Source organism: Ornithorhynchus anatinus, chromosome 17, assembly GCF_004115215.2.
Source record: "Ornithorhynchus anatinus isolate Pmale09 chromosome 17, mOrnAna1.pri.v4, whole genome shotgun sequence".
Classification (NCBI taxonomy): domain Eukaryota; kingdom Metazoa; phylum Chordata; class Mammalia; order Monotremata; family Ornithorhynchidae; genus Ornithorhynchus; species Ornithorhynchus anatinus.
Genome location: NC_041744.1, coordinates 26,488,400 through 26,507,286, shown reverse-complemented (window position 1 = coordinate 26,507,286; position 18,887 = coordinate 26,488,400). Strand labels below are relative to the sequence as shown.

The following is an 18,887-nucleotide window of genomic DNA, read 5'->3' as shown; positions in this document are numbered from 1 at the left end:
CCTAATTAAGTTTCTTTATTAACAGAGGTGTCCCTGGTCTCACCACTGCTAGCCACTTCCTGCCTCATTGGTTGAGAACTCCCTTTGAAATCCAGTGGGAAATATGTGCAAGGAGGTAAGAAAGTATGGAAATAATGACCTCTGAAAAAAGTGAAGTCCAGATTAATTTGGCTTTATGTTAGTAGCTTCTATTGAGGACTCATAAGGTGAAACGCTACATTGGCATCTAAAAGAATCAGACTGTATTTTAGTGCTCCTTTAAATGAATTTTTGAATATGTTATTTTGGCAAATTGGTGATTTAGAAACCTGCAAATTTTCACTGAATCTGATATATATTTGACTTTGCCTGGGCCCTGTTTGTCCATTGTCATTATTTTCAAGTTGCCTGCTTGAACTGATTTACTTCAAGGTGAATACCTTTCCTTGCTCTGATTTTTGTAATTTGTCCATTTATAATTGTGCATATTATCCAGACCTTTGGTTCTGGAAATAGATCTCGATCATTTTAAAAAAAATTGCTTGTTTTAACAATACTGGGCAATTTCTAAAGCAGAATTGACCCCAATGTAAATATATGACTGCCACATAATTCATTTTAATTTTTAGTCACTGGTTAACACTTATTTTCTAGCACATTATATTCTTAGGATGCATATCTAAAGCTTGACAAAAAGATGTAGCAGCATAGGCTATATAAATAACTCACTGGTCATAGGTTTTATAATTATAGTAACTTTTTGCTCATTGTGTTCTTGTTCAGGCATGCTGAACCTGCTTTGGGACATTAAATTTCATAGATTGGCTCATGTTGTGTTATTGCAAATATCATTTTAATTTTTTTCATGCAGTGAAGATAGGATGTAAAAGTAAAAGGAAGAACCATTTTGCAAGCCTGCTTTCCAATTTACCTGCACTTATTAAAAGAACTGTTGAGACTCAAAAAAAATCTTTAAATTGCTTTCCAGGTCACAGATATTGTACTCAGCAGTGAAATTGTCTTTACTAGTTTCTACAAGAGCTGATTATGTTTCTTGTGATATTTTAATAGGTTTATGTGCAGAAAGACTAGGGCTCAATTTCTATATTTCCATGAGTAGGGTATTTATGATATGATACAGTGAAGTGGTTTGTGTGTTAAAATATGCACTGGGAAATACAGTCATCAGAATTGTTCCCTTTTGCTAGGTCAATGACCTAAGTCACACAGGTTAAAATGGAAACAAAATGACTCATTTTAGAAATATAATCAGGTTCAGCTTCCATTCCATACTTTTTCTTCCTTATCTTTGGGGAGAGAATAGTTACTAAAATAAGAAGCAGCATGGCCTAGTCAAAAGAGCATGGGCTTGGAAGTCGGGAGACCTGGGTTCTAATCCCAGCTCCACCACTTGCCTGCTGTGTAATCAATCAATCAGTCATTTGTATTTATTGAGCACTTACTGTGTGTAGAGCACTATACTAAGCATTTGGAAAAGTACAATATAATGATTTAACAAAGTTTGTAGACACATTCCCCGCCTACAGTGAGTTTATCGTCAAGGCTTTCTCTGTGTCCCACTTCCCTCATCAGTTAAATAGTGATTCAGTATCTGTTCTCTCTCCCTTACACTGCGAAAACCTTGAGGAACAGGGATTGTGTCTGACCTGATCATATTGTTGTATGTACCATAGTCCTTGACACAAAGAAAGTGTTTAGAAAATATTATTATTATTAAATTCCTATTAGTTTAAACCAGTAGCTTTCTAACAGGTACCTGGAGGCAAGTGCAATCCCAGTGGAGCACTTATATTTTGTCTAAACAAAAAATTACTTGTGAAAATATCCCATAGCAACACAGTAGAATGACATGGTGCTAACAGGTGGTAGCTTCACATTCCCAGGATGCCTCAATTTTTCATGCCTTGGCAAACAGTAAGCATGCCTGGGAGACATGTAGACAAAGGCATGAGACAATTGGGCCATACAGGCTAATTTTCAATTCTTTCCCTCTTAGGTGCCAACTTTTTTTCTTGGGTGGGAACAAGCTAAAAGGAGGGGTTTCCATGGGGTAGGAATTCTAGGAAGCAGGGGAGAGAGGTGGTAATGATAACAATTGTGACATTGGTTAAGTGCTTACTTTTCATATTAATGTCTGTCTCCCCCTCTAGACCATAAAGTTGTTATGGGCAGGGAACGTATCTGCTAATTATGTTGTATTATTCTAAGCACTTAATAAAGTGCTCTGCACACAGGAAGAGTCCAATGAGCCAAACACTGTACTAAGCGCTAGGGTAAAATAAAAGTTCATCAGGTTAGATGTTGTCCCTGTCCTTATTCCCCTCACAGTCTAGAGGAGAATGACAACAGGAATTTTATCCCCATTTTACAGATGAGGAAAATAAAGCATAGAGAAAAAGTTACGTGGCTTACCCAACTTCACATGGCGAATAGGTAGTACTTATAGTATTGACTATGGTACCTGTTAAGTACTTACTATTTGTCAAACACCATACTAATCTCTGGAGTACTTACAAAATAATCAGGTTGGACATAGTCCCAATCCCACATGGGGCTCACTGTCTAGGTAAGAGAGAGTAGGATGTAGTCCCTGTTTTACAGATGAGGGAGCTGAGGCACAGAGAAGTTAGTGACTTGCCCAAGGTCACACAACAGGTATCTGACAGAGCTGGGATTACAACGTAGTTCCTCTGACTCCTGGGCCATTATCTTTCCACTAGGTCATGCTGCTTCTCTTAGAACCCAGCTCCTCTAGGACTGTACGATCCTTGTGGGCAAGGAACTCAGCATGGTCTAGTGGGAAGCAGGATGGCCTAGTGGATAGAGCACGGGCCTGAGAGTCAGAAGGTCATGGGTTCTAATCCTGGCTCCACAACTTGTCTGCTGTGTGTCCTTGAGCAAGTCATTTCACTTGTCTGAGCCTCTGTTACCTCATCGGTAAAATAGGAATTAAGACTGAGCCCTATGCAAGACAGGGACTGTGTCCAACCCAATTTGATTGTATCCACCCCCAGTGCTTAGTACAGTGCCTGGCGCATAGTAAGTGCTTAACAAATACCATAATCATTATTATTGTCTGCCAACTCATTTGTATTATACTCTCCAAAGCACTCTGCACAGTACAGTGCTCTGCACACAATAAGTGCTAAATAAATGCCATTTGATTGATTGATCCTCTGATTCCCAGGTCTGTAGATTTTTCCAGAAGGCCTCACTGCTTCTCACCAAAATTTTAAGAGAAATTAAGAGTTGAAAAAATACAAAATAAAGCAATCAATAATATTTATTGAGTTTTTACTCTGTGCCAAACACTGCACTAAGTACTTGGGAGAATAGAATAGAATGAGTTGACATAATCCCTGCCTTTGAGGCACTTGTGAGCTAGCAGGGGAGATAGATACTATAATAAATTACAGATCAACACAAGTCATGGGATTTCCACAGAAATAATAGACAAACCACACAGAAGAGACAGAGACGAAGACCAATGCAGAGAAAAAAATACAAGACAATAATAATAAATTATAACAGCATTTAAGTGCTTCCTATGTATCAAGCACTGCGCCGAGTGCTGGGGTTGAAATAACATACTCAGATCAGATGCTGTGCCTGTCTGGAACAATAAGGAGGATATAGGATAGTTATTTTTACCCCATCTAACAGAAGAGGTAAGATAAGCAGATGTCTTAGCCAGAAGTAGAATCTGGGGCTGTACTTCCTGCCAAGGTGTGACAAGACCCAGACAGAACCAGACAGAAGCTATACTCAGAAGCAAGTGAGGGTAGTCAGAAATGGGACCACGGCAAGTCAATAACTGACACACAGACAAGGCAAGGCCAGAGGGAAGACATATTGATGCTGAGGCCAGAACAGAGATGAGACATGTTAAAGCTAAGACCAGCAAGAGGCAAACATGAAGATAGAGTAGAGATGGAACTAAAGACACAAAATTAACTCATCTCAAATCATCTCTGGTTAAGGACGATTCAAGGGGAGTGGTGAGCTGGTTCCTGCTACTTGTCCTGTTCCTCGCACCCCCACCAAAAAAAAAGAAACTGTGGAGAAGCTCATGGCTTTAGCCCTCTGTGGCTTCTTCTTTGTAATCCCCCTAGACTAACTTAAAGAATCAATCAATCAATCATATTTATTGAGAGTTTACTGTTTGAAGAGCATCTAAGTGCTCAGGAGAGTATAGAATAACAGAGTTGATAGACATGTAGAGAAGCATTTTGAGACGGGAAACAGCAGCAGCACAGGTGATTAGACTGTATATGGGAGAAATATGAATTTTTCTCCTTTTCACAGGTCTCTAGGTCATCGTTTAGTCCCCTTTGATACTTGGACAGAAGAATGAGACCCTTTATCAGTTAATGATCAGTAGGTACATTTGGGGACATATATTTTAAAACTCATTCAAATTTATTTCATTTCTATATGCTAAATTTGTAAGCTAGCAGTTCATTCCTGAGAGCAGATGGATGAAGTATAAGATATCCAACGGCAAAAATAATACTGTTTATGAATTCCAATGGAAAGCCTAAACTTTTTACTTTATATGTATGAAAATATAGGCCATCATAGCAAGGAAGTTCTTTTGGAGGTTAAAAAGCCTGTCTTCATATGCTCCCAAAATAGAAAACAATTTACAAGAAATTAAACACTTGGAGAAAATTATGAAATCATACGACGGGAACCTTCAGAGAGCATCTCATTCACTCCCTTGCCTCTAGGTAGGATTGCAGCTAAATATCTAAGACAGATGGGTATCCTATTTTTAAAACTTCTCCAGGGAGAGAGTCAGTAACAACCGTTAATCAACAAGTATTAATGAAGTGCCCACAGGGGCCAAAGCCCTATTTTAGGTACTTGAAATATTCCACAACCTCACTTTGAGTCACCCTCAGTTTGCATTTTCCTTATTTCCAACTACCAATGCAAATTAAGTTTGTTTATTAACCCATTTCTCCTCTCGTCTTGGGGACTTCCAGATGGGTTGAACCCATGTCAATTTCTCTGGTCACTCAGTGGAATTGAAAGACTGATTGGAGCTCATTCTACATCAATCCTCACTGATCCTCCCTCTCCTCCTTTGACCTGGCAGGATGAGAATATCTTCAGCGGAGAAAAGTGTTGCTGCCTTCTTACTGATGGGTCACTTGTTTTTCTTTTCCCCAGCACTCCTGGAAACTTTCTCCCAGCACCATCCTTGTTTCTGCAATATCTCCTGTTTTATTTCTCTTCTTCTTGCCCCAATTATCTGTTATTATTATTATCATTACACCAAGGTGCCTACTATGTGACCAACTCTGTTCTAAGCACAGTCGTGTTAATCAATTTGGACACAGTCCCTATCCCACATAAGGCTCACAGTCTAAGTAGGATGGAGTAGTATTTAATACCCATTTTACAGATGGGGTAACTGAGGCACAGAGAAGCAAAGTGACTTGCTCAAGGTCACACAGCCGACAAGGTGGCAGAGCTGAGATTAGAACCCAGGTCTTCTAACTCAGGGCGTGGCCCAGGGGTCAATGGCAGGATAGGTAAGAACAGGGGAGGTGAGGAGGTGGGCGGCAGAGGAGCGGAGCGTGTGGGGTGGACAGTGGAAAGAGAGAAGGGAGGAGAGGTAGGAGGTACATGCCCTCCTTCTCTCTTTGGTTCTGAGCCCAGTTTCAGACAAGGGACTGTTTCTGATCTGATTATCTTTCATCTACCCCAGCATCAGCATATTGCTTGACCTGGAGTAAATTCTTAATAAATACCATCAATTAAAATGAATCTTATTGTCCTTGAACGGTGAGAGCCCTACTCACATTTGGAATGCCTAATGAAAAATAAACTGGATTTATTTTTTCACCAATAAATCGTCTCCTGCAACAGGAGGCCTGAATCAACACCAATACATTAAGTGGTGCTAAAGCCAGGTATATATGCTGATAACGACGATGGTATGTGTTAAGCGCTTTCCATGTGCCAAGCACTGTTCTAAGCACTGGGGTAGATACAAGGTAATCAGGTTGTCCCACATGGGGTTTACAGTCATAATCCTCATTTTACAGATAAGGTAACTGAGGCACAGAGAAGTTAAATGGTTTGCCCAGGGTCACACAGCAGACAAGTGGTGGTGTCAGGACTAGAACCCACATCCTCTGACTCCCAAGCCCATGCTCTTCCCATTAAGCCACACTGCTTCTCCTACCTCTGCATTGGGTGTTTTTTTTTTGGTGTGCAAAGTCAGAAAACACTATTTTTGCTTAGTAGGTAGATCAACTCAGTTCAGTACTTACTTTGTTCCCTGGGAGAAAGTTACGCCTGATTTAATTCTAGCCACTTGAGTACCACTGAGGAAATTGTTGTTTTAAGGCACTAAAGGGCACCCTTGTGGCCTGAATGAAGTAATGCTAATCCCAAAATGTTCAACTTTCTTCCAGGAAGGAATACAGACAGTTGGAGAACCTGGCGGAGTGCCCCTTCTGTATCTCCCTCTTCTGAGCATTTTTCATGCTCCTAAGAGAGAACTTCACTATTTTCAGTCACATTTTAAACTGTGGAAACCTAGTACCTGAATCACTTTAGTATTCTGTACCTCTCCTGTAACTAATCTTTTTCTTTAAAATTGCTTCTGGACAGTAGGTTTTAAGTTGTAATGTTTTTTTCTCATCAGTCCTCAAATAATTTCCCACATCAGAGTAGTGGCAAATGGGTCCACTTCAAGTATACCCCATATCCCTTTGTGAAGCTGTAAATGGCTATCTTTTTGTCATTTTGCTTAAAACTGTGTTTACCATCCACTGGTTCAGTCTCTGAGATTCTGAATTTATTTAAATTTATTCCTAACAATATTTTAGAAGTTATATTGATTTTTTTTTCTTTCCTCATTGGAATCGTGGAATCATTTATACTGCCTGCAGTCACCAGGGAAAGAACTATGACTGCTGTATTTTTTAAAGGTATCTGTTAAGCTCTTACTGCATGCCAGGCATTGTACTTAGAGCTGGGGTAGATTCAAGCTAATCAGGTTGAACACAGTCCCTGTCCCACATGGAGTTTACAACATTAATTCCCATTTTACAGATGAGGTAACTGAGGCTCAGAGAAGTTAAGTGACTAATCCAAGGTCACACAGCAGACAAGTGGGGGAGCTGGGATTAGAACCTGGGTCCTTCTGACTCCCAGGCTCAAGCTCCATCTATTAAGTCATGCTGCTTCTCTGTACTAATTCATAAACACTGTCCACAAGAAAAGTTTTAATGTAGGGTACCATTCTCTTTGCATTTAAAAACAAATTTTCTTTTTCACTTTCTGTCCTCATTCTAATTATTTTCTTCCATCACTGAATGCATATGTGAAACAGAGTATAAGCTCCTTGTGGACAGGAAGTGTCTTGCTCTTGTTGGACGTTCCCAGGTATTATGTAGAGTGAATTGCACTCAAAGGTTATTCAGTAAATTCCACTGCTAGGTTTCAAATATCATTTTTATAGTGCAGATATACTAGATCCATTGCTCAGAGACATCCAGGATGGGATATTATTCTCAATAGAGTCATCTTTCAAAGTAAAGGGCAGCTCTTTATATTCTAGGATACATTGACTTGAACTTAGCCATGGGTAATGAGTATGATGACTATGGTATTTGTTAAGCACTGACTATGTGCCTAGCACCATTCTCAGCACTGGATAATGATAGTATTTGTTAAGTGCTTACTATGTGCCAAGCACTGTTCTAAGCACTGGGGTAGATACAAGGTAATCAGGTTGTCCCACGTGAGGCTCACAGTCTTCATACCCATTTTACAGATGAGGTAACTGAGGTACAGAGAAGTTAAGTGACTTGCCCAAAGTCACACAGCTGATAATTGGCAAAGCCAGGATTAGAACCCATGACCCCTAACTCCTAAGCCCGTGCTATTTCCACTAAGCCACACTGCTTCATGCTGTGCCATAACCTTTGCTTATTAAATATATATATATATACATATATATATATATATATATATATATCTCAAATCCACATTTTTCTTAATGGCATCATTCTCCCAGGTTCTTTTGGAAACCATCCCCCAGGACAATTGGCACTATTACTTCTACAGTTCATTTTATCATTTGAGAGCTGCTCTTCTCAGACCATGCAGATATGGATTGTTGGCCATAAGAGTGCCTACAAGTAACCTCACTAGTCCACTGAGTGGAGAACTGCCAACCAAGTGGGTAGACATTCTGCATCTCTCGCCCATTGATTATCTGAGTGTTTACTGGCAAAGCAGTTTACTAAGTGCTTAGGAGAGTCCAACAGAGAGCAAAGATCATGTCTCCCAACTCTCTTATATTCTCCCAAGTGCTTATAGCAATGATCTACGCAGTAGGAACACTTAATAAATTCTACTGATTGATTGCTTGAAACAATAAAACAAAAATCACCGTCCCTGTTTCAGGCAACTTATACTCTAATGGGGAAGGTAGATGCAAATGATTTACAAATAGTAGGAGCAGAAGGAACAAAATGGATATGGTTGGTAGAAGCAGGAATATTTCAGCATACAATAGATGAATAAATAATTGGAGAGATATACATAAGTACTGAGGTGGGGTGCAAATATATAAGTTTAGGATGGACATAGGCTGCCAGCCTGTCTCCACTCTGGGAAGTACACAAGTTATCTCTCTCTGGGTAATAAAAGTAGGACACACAGTTCACTCTTTGCCATAAATAGTAGGACTCTAATCACCATCCTAGCCAAGAAACATCGAGTCAGAATTCCCACCTCAATAACTCTGGATTCTAATCATCATAATTATAAAAATAAAAATCATGGTATTAAGTGCTTACTATGTGCCAAGTGCTAAGGTAGATAATGATAATCAGATCAGACACAGTTTCTGTCTCATAGAGGTGCTCAGTCGAAAGGGGAGAGAGAGCAGGTTTTTAATCCTCATTTTGCAGTTGAGGAAACTGATGCACAGAGAAGCTAACGAATTTGCCCAATTTCACACAGCAGTCAAATGGCAGCGCTGGGATTAGAACCCAAATCCTAACAGTAAATATAATTGCGGTATTTGTTAAGCACTCATCACTTGCCAGGCACTGTATTTAACACTGGGCTGGGTGCCAGCAGAGTGGGTGGAGGCAGTCCCTGTCCCACATCGGGTTTACAGTCTTAATCCCCATTTTACAGATGAGGGAATTGAGGCACAGAGAAGTGAAGTGACTTGCCCAAGGCCAGACAGCAGACAAGTGGCAGAGCTGAGATTAGAACCCATGACCTTCTTACTCCCAGGTCCATGCTCTATCCATTATGCCATGCTGCTCTGACACTCAAGGCCTGTGCTCTTTCCTCTAAGCTTCATTGCTTCCTGTAGCCTGGTGGATTGGGGCTTAATTTGATGATTGGGTTAGACCACTTGTGAGCTGGGTTTGAGGCCTGGAGTGTTATCTTGGACCAGCCTCTTCCTCTAGGATCAGGGAGGCATGGGCCGTGGGGAGTGATCAGCTGGAAGACTCAAGACAAGCAGTAAGAAGTGGCAGCAGAGTTCTGTGTACTCTGTGTACACGAGAAGCAGCGTGGCTCACTGGAAAGAGCACGGGCTTTGGAGTCAGAGGTCATGGGTTCAAACCCCAGCTCTGCCACTTGCCAGCTGTGTGACTTTGGGCAAGTCACTTAACTTCTCGGTGCCTCAGTTCCCTCATCTGTAAAATGGGGATTAAGACTGTGAGCCCCACGTGGGACAACCTGATTCCCCTGTGTCTACCCCAGCGCTTAGAACAGTGCTCGGCACATAGTAAGCGCTTAACAAATACCAACATTATTATTATTATTATTATGTGTAGGGCAGGACTGATGTTGCTGCCCTTGGAATGAGTATTTGAGGCATATACTTTGTGGGTGGGACTCACCAGCAGCTCAGGGGATGCCTTATGTCAGGCCAACCCCCACATATCAGTACCCCGATATGGCTTTCACCCCCAGGACCTCCATCTCCACATGAAACTGATGGGTCTAACCACCTCCCAAGGGTTAAGCAATTCTTAACCCTGCATCCAATCACAGCCTGTCTCCTCATCCTTCCTTCCCTACCTCTGGGGGAGGGTACTCTTGTGGTGAGTGAAGGGTATCATATGGTAAGTTGTGAGTGATGAGAGCAGATATTTTAAAAGGAGCTGCTGATAAAGATCTTTGAAGCCAATCTAAGAAGTTGCACTTGACTTAGAGAAAAATAGATGACCATTTGAGGATGTTGAGTTCTAGGAACCTGCGAGTATCAGAATGGAATTCAGGTTTGCTGTGAATGAAAACTAATCAGTGCATAATTATTTGAGGATCTATCATACTAAAGAAACAGCACGACGTAGTGGATAGAGCATGGACCTGGGAGTCAGAAAGTCATGGGTTCTAATCCCGTCTCCTCCACTTGTCTGCTGTGTGACCTTGGGAAAGTCACTTCACTTCTCTGAGCCTCAGTTACCTCATCTGTAAAATGGGGATTGAGACTGTGAGCCCAATGTGGGACAAGGACCGTGTCCAACCTGATATGCTTTTATCCACCCCAGTGGTTAGTGCAGTGCTGGCACATAGTTAAGCATTTAACAAATATCATTATTATTACTATTATTATTAATAGGGCATCCATCATTACCACTGGAAAAAAAGTGGATTGGTTATAAATGAGCCGAATTCTCTTGTCTACAATTGTTCTTGGGTAATCTTTGGTACAAGGATTTGTCATTCCTCCATCAGTGTGGAAACCCAGGTTTTCTCAGAAGGGTCTCCCATGGGATGTTGTTTTGGACACTTTAAGGGCAGAACTTAATGGTCTCTTGTTATCTATCCCAACAGGAACTTTGTTAAGAGAATTTATGAGCAGAGTAAAAATGCATGAGATAAAGTAGTGGATGGGGAGACATCTTTTTCTCCACTGATCCCTGAAGGATGGACCAAAGGGGGAATGAAGACAAATGAAACAGAGGAATTGGGTTTTCCCTTCTCTTTAATGGCAGAGCAGATTGTTTCCCAGGAAAGAAAGATGAATAGAACAATGTGTGTGTAACCAAGCAAAAACACTAGTGTGTCAAAGGTCCTCTTTTATTTCTGAGCAGGATTACCATCTGAAACAGCTGTCCAGGACCAATTAGTCAGATGACAGTTTGTTTATTGGAATGTTACTGCAACAACTCATTTAGAGCTGTTAAAATCTATATCGAATACACTTCAAGGCCAAAAAGAGTTTTCTGATTGGATCAGAGGAAGCAATCCCTTCTTCAAATTCAAAATCATGTATGGTCCATGCTTTAGAAACACTTTATCACAATCTCTCATGTAAATTATTATTTAGGACTGGGAGGCTCTTTATGAAGTTATAAATTAAAGCCAAATGTGAATAGTGGAGTTTTGTTTTTTTTAATTAGCAAGACTTGAACACCACTTTGAGGGAGTGGATGAAATTAGAAATTGTAGGTCTATAATGAAGAATGGTAGACCACAGTTGACAATAATTCTTTTGATTTGCAAACATAATGACTTTGTTTAAAATTAATGGAGAAGACTTAAAACTCCTAATTCTGAGTAGCTATTTCCTCATATCTGTAGCAGCCACAAGCAGATTAGAGGGCAAGGAGATGCACTTTGGCTGTGATGTGTTAAGTGGATTAGGGCTAGGAGTGAGGAATAGGACAAAGCCTTCCACTGCCTGACAGCTTCTTTGCAAATCCAAAGAAGTGGGTCATACTTTGGGGACAGTTACTCTGACTGCAAAAAGGGGGAGAAGATCTCCCTCTCTAATGGGACTTTCTGACTCTGGAAGAAGGAGAGTCACCACATCTAAGAAAGGACTCTGTGCTTTCAAAGAATAAAAAAGTGATTTTTTTGGAAAATCTCTTTACAGCAATCCCCAGCCAACTGAAGAAAATCCAATTTCTCTTTGAATGCAGTTATAAAGGATCCCTTTGCCTGTAAGGTGAGGTTTTCTGAACTATTCCTTACAATAGTTGTTGTGGACCAAAAAATACATTTTCTAGAAGTCCTGTTTTCCCTGAGAGAAAGCAAATAGCAGTGCCATGAACCCTAAGAATCAGTTGAATTGAAAAGGGCAGATAAAAGGATGGAAAATCATGGGGGGAGTGCACATAGTGGAATTTTACATACATATATATGTAAGGATACATATATATTAAGAAAATAAACATCTCATTGAACTTTACCTAACCCATATGTAGCCCCATCTCCCTGGTAAAGTTCCAGCTAAGAATTTCTTAAAAGAACTGAATAAAAATAATAATTATTATAATTGTGGTATTCATTAAGCGCTTTACATAAGCCAGACACTGTTCTAAGCACTGGGGTAGATACAAGATAATTGGGTTGGGCACAGTCCATGTCCCATATAGGGCTCACATTATTAATCCCCATTTTACAGATAAGGGAACTGAGACCCAGAGAAGTGAAGTGACTTGACCAAGGTCATATAGCAGATAAGTGGCGGAGCCAGGATTCAAACCCAGGTCCTTCTGACTCCCAGACTAGGCTCTATCCACTAGACCATGTTGCTTCTCTAAAAGAGAAGATTCTCCTGAAAGGTACACCCAGAGTTTGAGGCAGGAATGTGTCTTTTTGTTGTTATATTGGACTCTCCCTAGTGCTTAGTATAGTGCTTTGCACACAGCAAGTGCTCAATAAATAAGATTGAATAAATGAATAATGTGCTTGCTAAATGGGTTGATTGCAAGGGTGGGCAGGAAAATTCCTGACTCTGGCTATGCTAAAGTATGGGCAGCCAGAGTGCTTAGCACTCTTAGTTCAGATAGAAGTCCTCAGCTTCATTTTGATTTGTTCTGGTTTCCTGGATTCTCAGGGCCTGCCCAACGCCCTGGGATTTCTGGGGACATTGTTGGTGATCAGATTTGAGTCATGGAGGATTTGGGAAGTTTGCTAACTCTTCCATAGTGTCCCTGAATTCAGGAATCAACAAGCCTGATCTGGGCCCCCCACAGCAACTTTAAGTAAGCTTTCCCTAGCCTAAGTAGAGATCCTCTGAGCCAGCACAGAATCACGTAAATTCTCCTACACACATTCAAATAGCAATATCATTCACTGGCTACCTGTGCCCGACAGGCATGTTAATACCAAAGGGGTGCTGTTCACCTGCTGTGGTGATGGTAACAGTGGGTTGGAGGGAGAAGGAGGTGTGGTGTGCAAGGAGGGCATCCTGAGGACAGAGCGTATATAGCTTCCTATGCATGGTGATAGAGATGGGATGTCTTATTCATTGTGTAAAGTTGGAGTCAGGACCTGTGTTCTCTGGATAGGAAATGGAGCTTTGTATAATAACATCAGCATGGCATAATGCAGAGAGCCCAGGAATGGGAATTAGGACACCTGGGTCCTAATCCCAGCTCTGCCATTTGCCTGCTTTAGCAAGTTACTTGACTTCTCTCTGCTTCAGTTTCCTCTTCTGTTCTCCCTCCAACATGGGACTAAACTGGGAATCCCATGTGGGACAGGAACTCTCTTTGATCTATCTAAGTGTATCTACCCTAATGCTTAGCATGGTGTTTTGCACATAGTAAGTAGGTGAATACCACGAGCATCATTATTGTTAATATCCCTAGATCTCATGAAACACCAGAGTTCCTGATTTGTGATAAGCCCCTGGGTGTGTAGGCTATTACCTGTACATAGGCCATGTTCCTCTCTAACAGTCTCAACTTGTCCTCATTTTGTTTGGATGAGAGTTAGAGGATTTATCTTTTTCAGTGTTCCTGTTTCTTATAAGCATAATGCATGAAATTGCACTAGAAGACTAGAGACTGGCTTTGCCTCTCCGTTTCCTAACTTGTATAAAACAAATGAAGACGCTCCCTCACTGCAATTGGCAGTCCAGTCTGGACAAGAGATTTCAAAAACAATACTCCTAAACTGAAGTATTGGCTCTCTTGCTAGTGCCCAGTGCCATTTGCACTTGCTCATCTCTGGCAGTCATATGAGTTACCACCTGGGCCAGTGGGTACAACAAGCAAGTAGAAGGAAAGAGGTGTAGCCCAATGAGAAATGCATGAAAAAAAATTACAGTCACAGTGACCTCAACCAAGCCATGCCAACTAGAAAGCAGTCGCCAGACTAGCAAATTGACTAGCAAGACTAGAGTGTTATCTTTTTCTCTCACCCAGCCCCAGTAAAATGAAGTTTTGCTTGTTTTTACTAAAGATATATAAGGACTCCTCAAAAACTCAAGTGGCAGCCCAGTCAATCTTAGACTATATCATATTCTATTACTGCATTACTGAATTTACATCTCTAACGTATATCCTATTATTAGGATGACAAGAACCTTGTTCTGAGTGGAAAAATAGTTTGAAATAACTTCATCTATTTGAACCTATTTATGGCTAAAGATGTAGAAGCTATACACTGACAAAGGTAGGGTGTGAAAAAAGTCACAAGCACTTAGCCTCAAACTACAATATTATGTTAACTATCTTAGAGATGTTCAAATAACATTATAATTTAGTAAGGAAGCTTGTGGTTGAATAGAGCAGATAGGTAAGAGTTTCCCAGAAATACATTTGAAAAATAAAATTGCAAAGGAAGAATTGTTTGAGATTCAAAACCAATTTCAACACTAATGCTTTTGTAAAAAAAAAAAATCAGATAGGAAATAGAAAGCATTTCAGAAACCATGAATGATAGTCATTCTAATCCAATAAGGCCAGTCGGCACACTCCTTGCATGTTTGATATATCTCCACTTCAAGTACTCATTTGGACATATCCTATTATTGGGTTAGTGTTAAATCCATTCAAGCTCATAATCAATATATATATGGTAAACCAAGCTTTTTATGTCCCTCTTTTATCAAATTTAAGACCTGAGACCAAGATGTGGGCTTCTAGACTCGTAGAACAAATCTCTTATTGAAAAGCTGGTTTAATTAATCACCAGCATTAACAACCACCTTTATTCAAGATGTGATAATGATATGGGTAATGAAACCCATACCTCAGATCATAAGCAGATCACTTTCAGGATCAACAAATAACTCATTCATCCATTTACACTTTTCCAATTATATGCTGCTATTATTATTATCATCATCAAATGCCGTCAAGTTGTTTCCTATTCATGGTGACTGTATGGATATATTTTCTCCAGAACGACCTATCTTCTGCCATAATTTATAACCTTGCTAACAGTTCTTCTGTTGTCGTTATTATGGTTTCGATCCATTTATCTGCTAGTCTGCCTCTTCCATGTACTGCAATATCACACTGAAATTTGGGCTGCCTGTGACTCAGAACTCAGTTGGAATTATCTGTAGATTCAACACAGCAAGGAACATTTGGAGTCATTTTATGTGTTCCACTGTCTTACAATGAATTATATTTAAATAATTACCCTTATGTCTTAGAGTAGTAAAGAGCCCAGAATATTTGTTGGCTGTTCTGGACAATTTTAGAAAAAGATAAAATAACTCAGAATTGGGACTGAACCCACTGAATGGGTCAGCTTGCCTTGCACTGATCAGAGAGTTGCTCTTACTCAGCTTGGCCTTCCATGTTCGGTTGGAAGCTTTTCCACTATATAATCATAGTAAGTGCTTAAGAAAGTCCACAAAAATAATGTAATCTTTCCTAATATTATTGTAATCATTATTATTATCATGTATTCATTTATTTATACACCACAGCATTCTGGAACTTGTAGCCTCGATGTCGGGCCAGTGGAGTACTTTCACCTCATTTTCTTCCTTCTCCCTTTCTCATGGAATATGAGAGGGAACGGGAAGGCAAACATATTTGTGTTGGTATTCTAACATCCTGCTTTTGCCCTTGCTCTTACTCTTCCCCATCAAATCTCCCAGACCATCTGCAAATACCTTTTGAAAACCCACCTTGTCTGGGAGAAATTCTCCAACAATTTCCACTGCCCCAGTCATGCCACCACAACAACCACTGTGTATCTATGTATCCAACAATCACTGTGTATCTATGTATCCAAGATCCGCCCTTTCCTCTCCACCCAAATGGCTACCTTACTGCTACAGGCTCTCGTTATATCCCGGCTAGACTACTGTGTCAGCCTTCTCTCTGACCTCCCTTCCTCCTCTCTCGCCCCGCTCCAGTCTATTCTTCACTCCGCTGCCCGGCTCATCTTCCTGCAGAAACGATCTGGGCATGTCACTACCCTTCTTAAACAACTCCAGTGGTTGCCTATCAACCTCCGCTCCAAACAAAAACTCCTCACTCTAGGCTTCAAGGCTCTACATCACCTTGCCCCTTCCTAGCTCTCCTCCCTTCTCTCTTTCTACCGCCCACCCCGCACGCTCCGCTCCTCTGCCGCCCACCTCCTCACCGTCCCTCGGTCTCACCTATCCCACCATCGACCCCTGGGCCACGTCCTCCCGCGGTCCTGGAACGCCCTCCCTCCTCACCTCCGCCAAACTGATTCTCTTCCCCTCTTCAAAACCCTACTTAAAACTCACCTCCTCCGAGAGGCCTTCCCAGACTGAGCTCCTCTTCTCCCTCTACTCCCTCTGCCACCCCACCTTTACCTCTACGCAGCTAAACCCTCTTTTTCCCCTTTTCCCTCTGCTCCTCCACCTCTCCCTTCCCATCCCCACAGCACTGTACTCGTCCGCTCAACTGTATATATTTCCATTACCCTATTTATTTTGTTAATGAATTGTACATCGCCTTGATTCTACTTAGTTGCCATTGTTTTTACGAGATGTTCTTCCCCTTGACTCTATTTATTGCCATTGTTCTTGTCTGTCCATCTCCCCCGATTAGACTGTAAGCCCGACAAACGGCAGGGACTGTCTCTATCTGTTGCCGACTTGTTCATCCCAAGCGCTTAGTACAGTGCTCTGCACATAGTAAGCGCTCAATAAATACTATTGAATGAATGAATGAATCTATCAATTTACATCCTGCATTTATTATTAAATTGGTATTCTTATTTGTTTATTTTTCTCATGCTCTTGCTGATACCATTTTCACTTATATTTTTTTTCCTTCAGCCCCTACTGTATACATGCAATTTATATCTGTCTACCCCATTAGAGTGTAAGTTCATCAAGGGCAGGAGGCATGCCTTTAATTTAGTTGCACTCTAATAAGGGCCTAGTACACTGCTGTGTATATAGTAGGTATTCAGTAAATTTGAGTGAATGAACAGAAAAAGATAGAAAACAAAAAGAAAAGGATTATGATCATCTTACTTGGGTTTCACTGCAGCCCTGTGAGCATAACATTTTCTTAAAGCTTCCTAGACAAGCAAAATTCATAACTTCATTAATTCTCTCCTAGTTTTTGTTTTTAGAAAAAAAAATTGATCCTAAGTCTGTTTTAAACTCCAAATATCTTATGGGTCCTACAGAAAATAGATGTTCTTCATTTTATGCTTAATCAAACTTTTGTCACAAGGACTGAGAACATCCTACCTAAACCAGTTTTTTAATGTGTATGGTTTTAGTGGTATTTGTTAAGTGCTTACTATTTGCCAGGCACTGTACTAAATGCTGGGGTAGGTACAAGGTAACCAGGATGGACACAGGCCATGTACCATAGCACTCACAGTCTTAATACCCATTTTACAGATGAAATATCTGAGGCCCAGAGAAGTCAAGTGACTTGTCTAAGGTCACACAGCAGACAGGTAGCGGAGCAGGGGTTAGAACCCAAGTACTTCTGAAACCCAGACCCATTCTCTATCCATTTGGCCACGCTGCGCCTCGTGTTATATCTGATCATATTGTATCTACACCAGTGCCTATCACATAGCAAACAGTAAATACCACAGTTATATGAACAAACCAGCCTATGGAGGGGCAGGGACTCTTTTGTCCTTTACCTGAGTGTACCCATGACCCAGAGTAGGCGTGGCTAAGGCACGACTAGGAGAAGGCAGTCTCATAAAGTCAATTTTCTACCATTGCTCTGTGGTAAACACCACTCTCCAATCAGCAATTATTTTAGCTTCTCACACAGCATTTGAAAGCTTCATCACTGGCATCAGGAGAGAACAATTTTTCCCCCTTTGTGAGGGGCCGGAGAGCAGTCAGGGGGAGCATATTTCCCAGGTTCACTGGATTCACTGCCAACTATATTTTCTAAGCATTTGAAGGGATTATTGGGCAAGATGTTCATACTAACTGGAATGCACAATAATGAAGTTGGTAATTCAGAAAACTAAATCAACTTGTGTTCCGTTGGCACAGGAAGTCGCTTAACTTAATCTTTCACCAAGAAAAAAAAAAATTCAAAAACCTTATTTGGTAAACAGCCTTTTTTACTCTTTGATTTCTTGGCTTTGTATTTTGAATGAGTTTGTCTGCCCTCTGTCTCTTCAGAGAGGAAGGAATGTTGTTCAGAAGCCAAATTATTCACTGGTTCAGTATGGGTAGATTATACAAGCTAGTTTTGTAATATCACATCTGAATTTCTGATGTTCCCTACCCTTGATTCATTTTTGACCTCGTCTTGAGGAAATTTCTTGTTTTGTAGATTCAAGTGGCACTGTGGTTTTTGTTCCAATTTTGAGAAGAGGAAAATTCTTGATAAGAGAATAGCTGTGTTAAGTATTTGTTTAAAGCTGAACCACAAAACCATTCATGAGTAACACAGGCAGTTAAATGGTACCATCTGGAGCAAAAGGCATCTGTAAGTATCCTTATTTAAGAACCAGTTTACAAATAATAACAGACTCATGGAATTAAGCAGTTAGCTACTTTGTCAGGAATAACAGCATTCATGGATAATAGCTTTGTCTTTGCTCTTGAATCAACACAAACAGAAATACTAGGATATTTGGCTGGATGGTATCGGGAATACGAAAATGGGTTTCTGAGATCAATGGAACCCACTGCCAACACATTATCCGGCCCAGAGTTTAAGAGCTAC

General features: G+C 40.6%; 1 long non-coding RNA gene across 1 annotated transcript; it reads left to right on the top strand.

Annotated features, from left to right (window-relative positions):
- Nucleotides 1-30: 30 nt before the first annotated feature.
- On the top strand, nt 31-18,736 carry LOC114817930. The gene is made up of 3 exons (XR_003765767.2): nt 31-115; nt 11,876-11,947; nt 18,492-18,736. It is a non-coding gene; the product is annotated as an uncharacterized LOC114817930 (long non-coding RNA).
- Nucleotides 18,737-18,887: the final 151 nt, after the last annotated feature.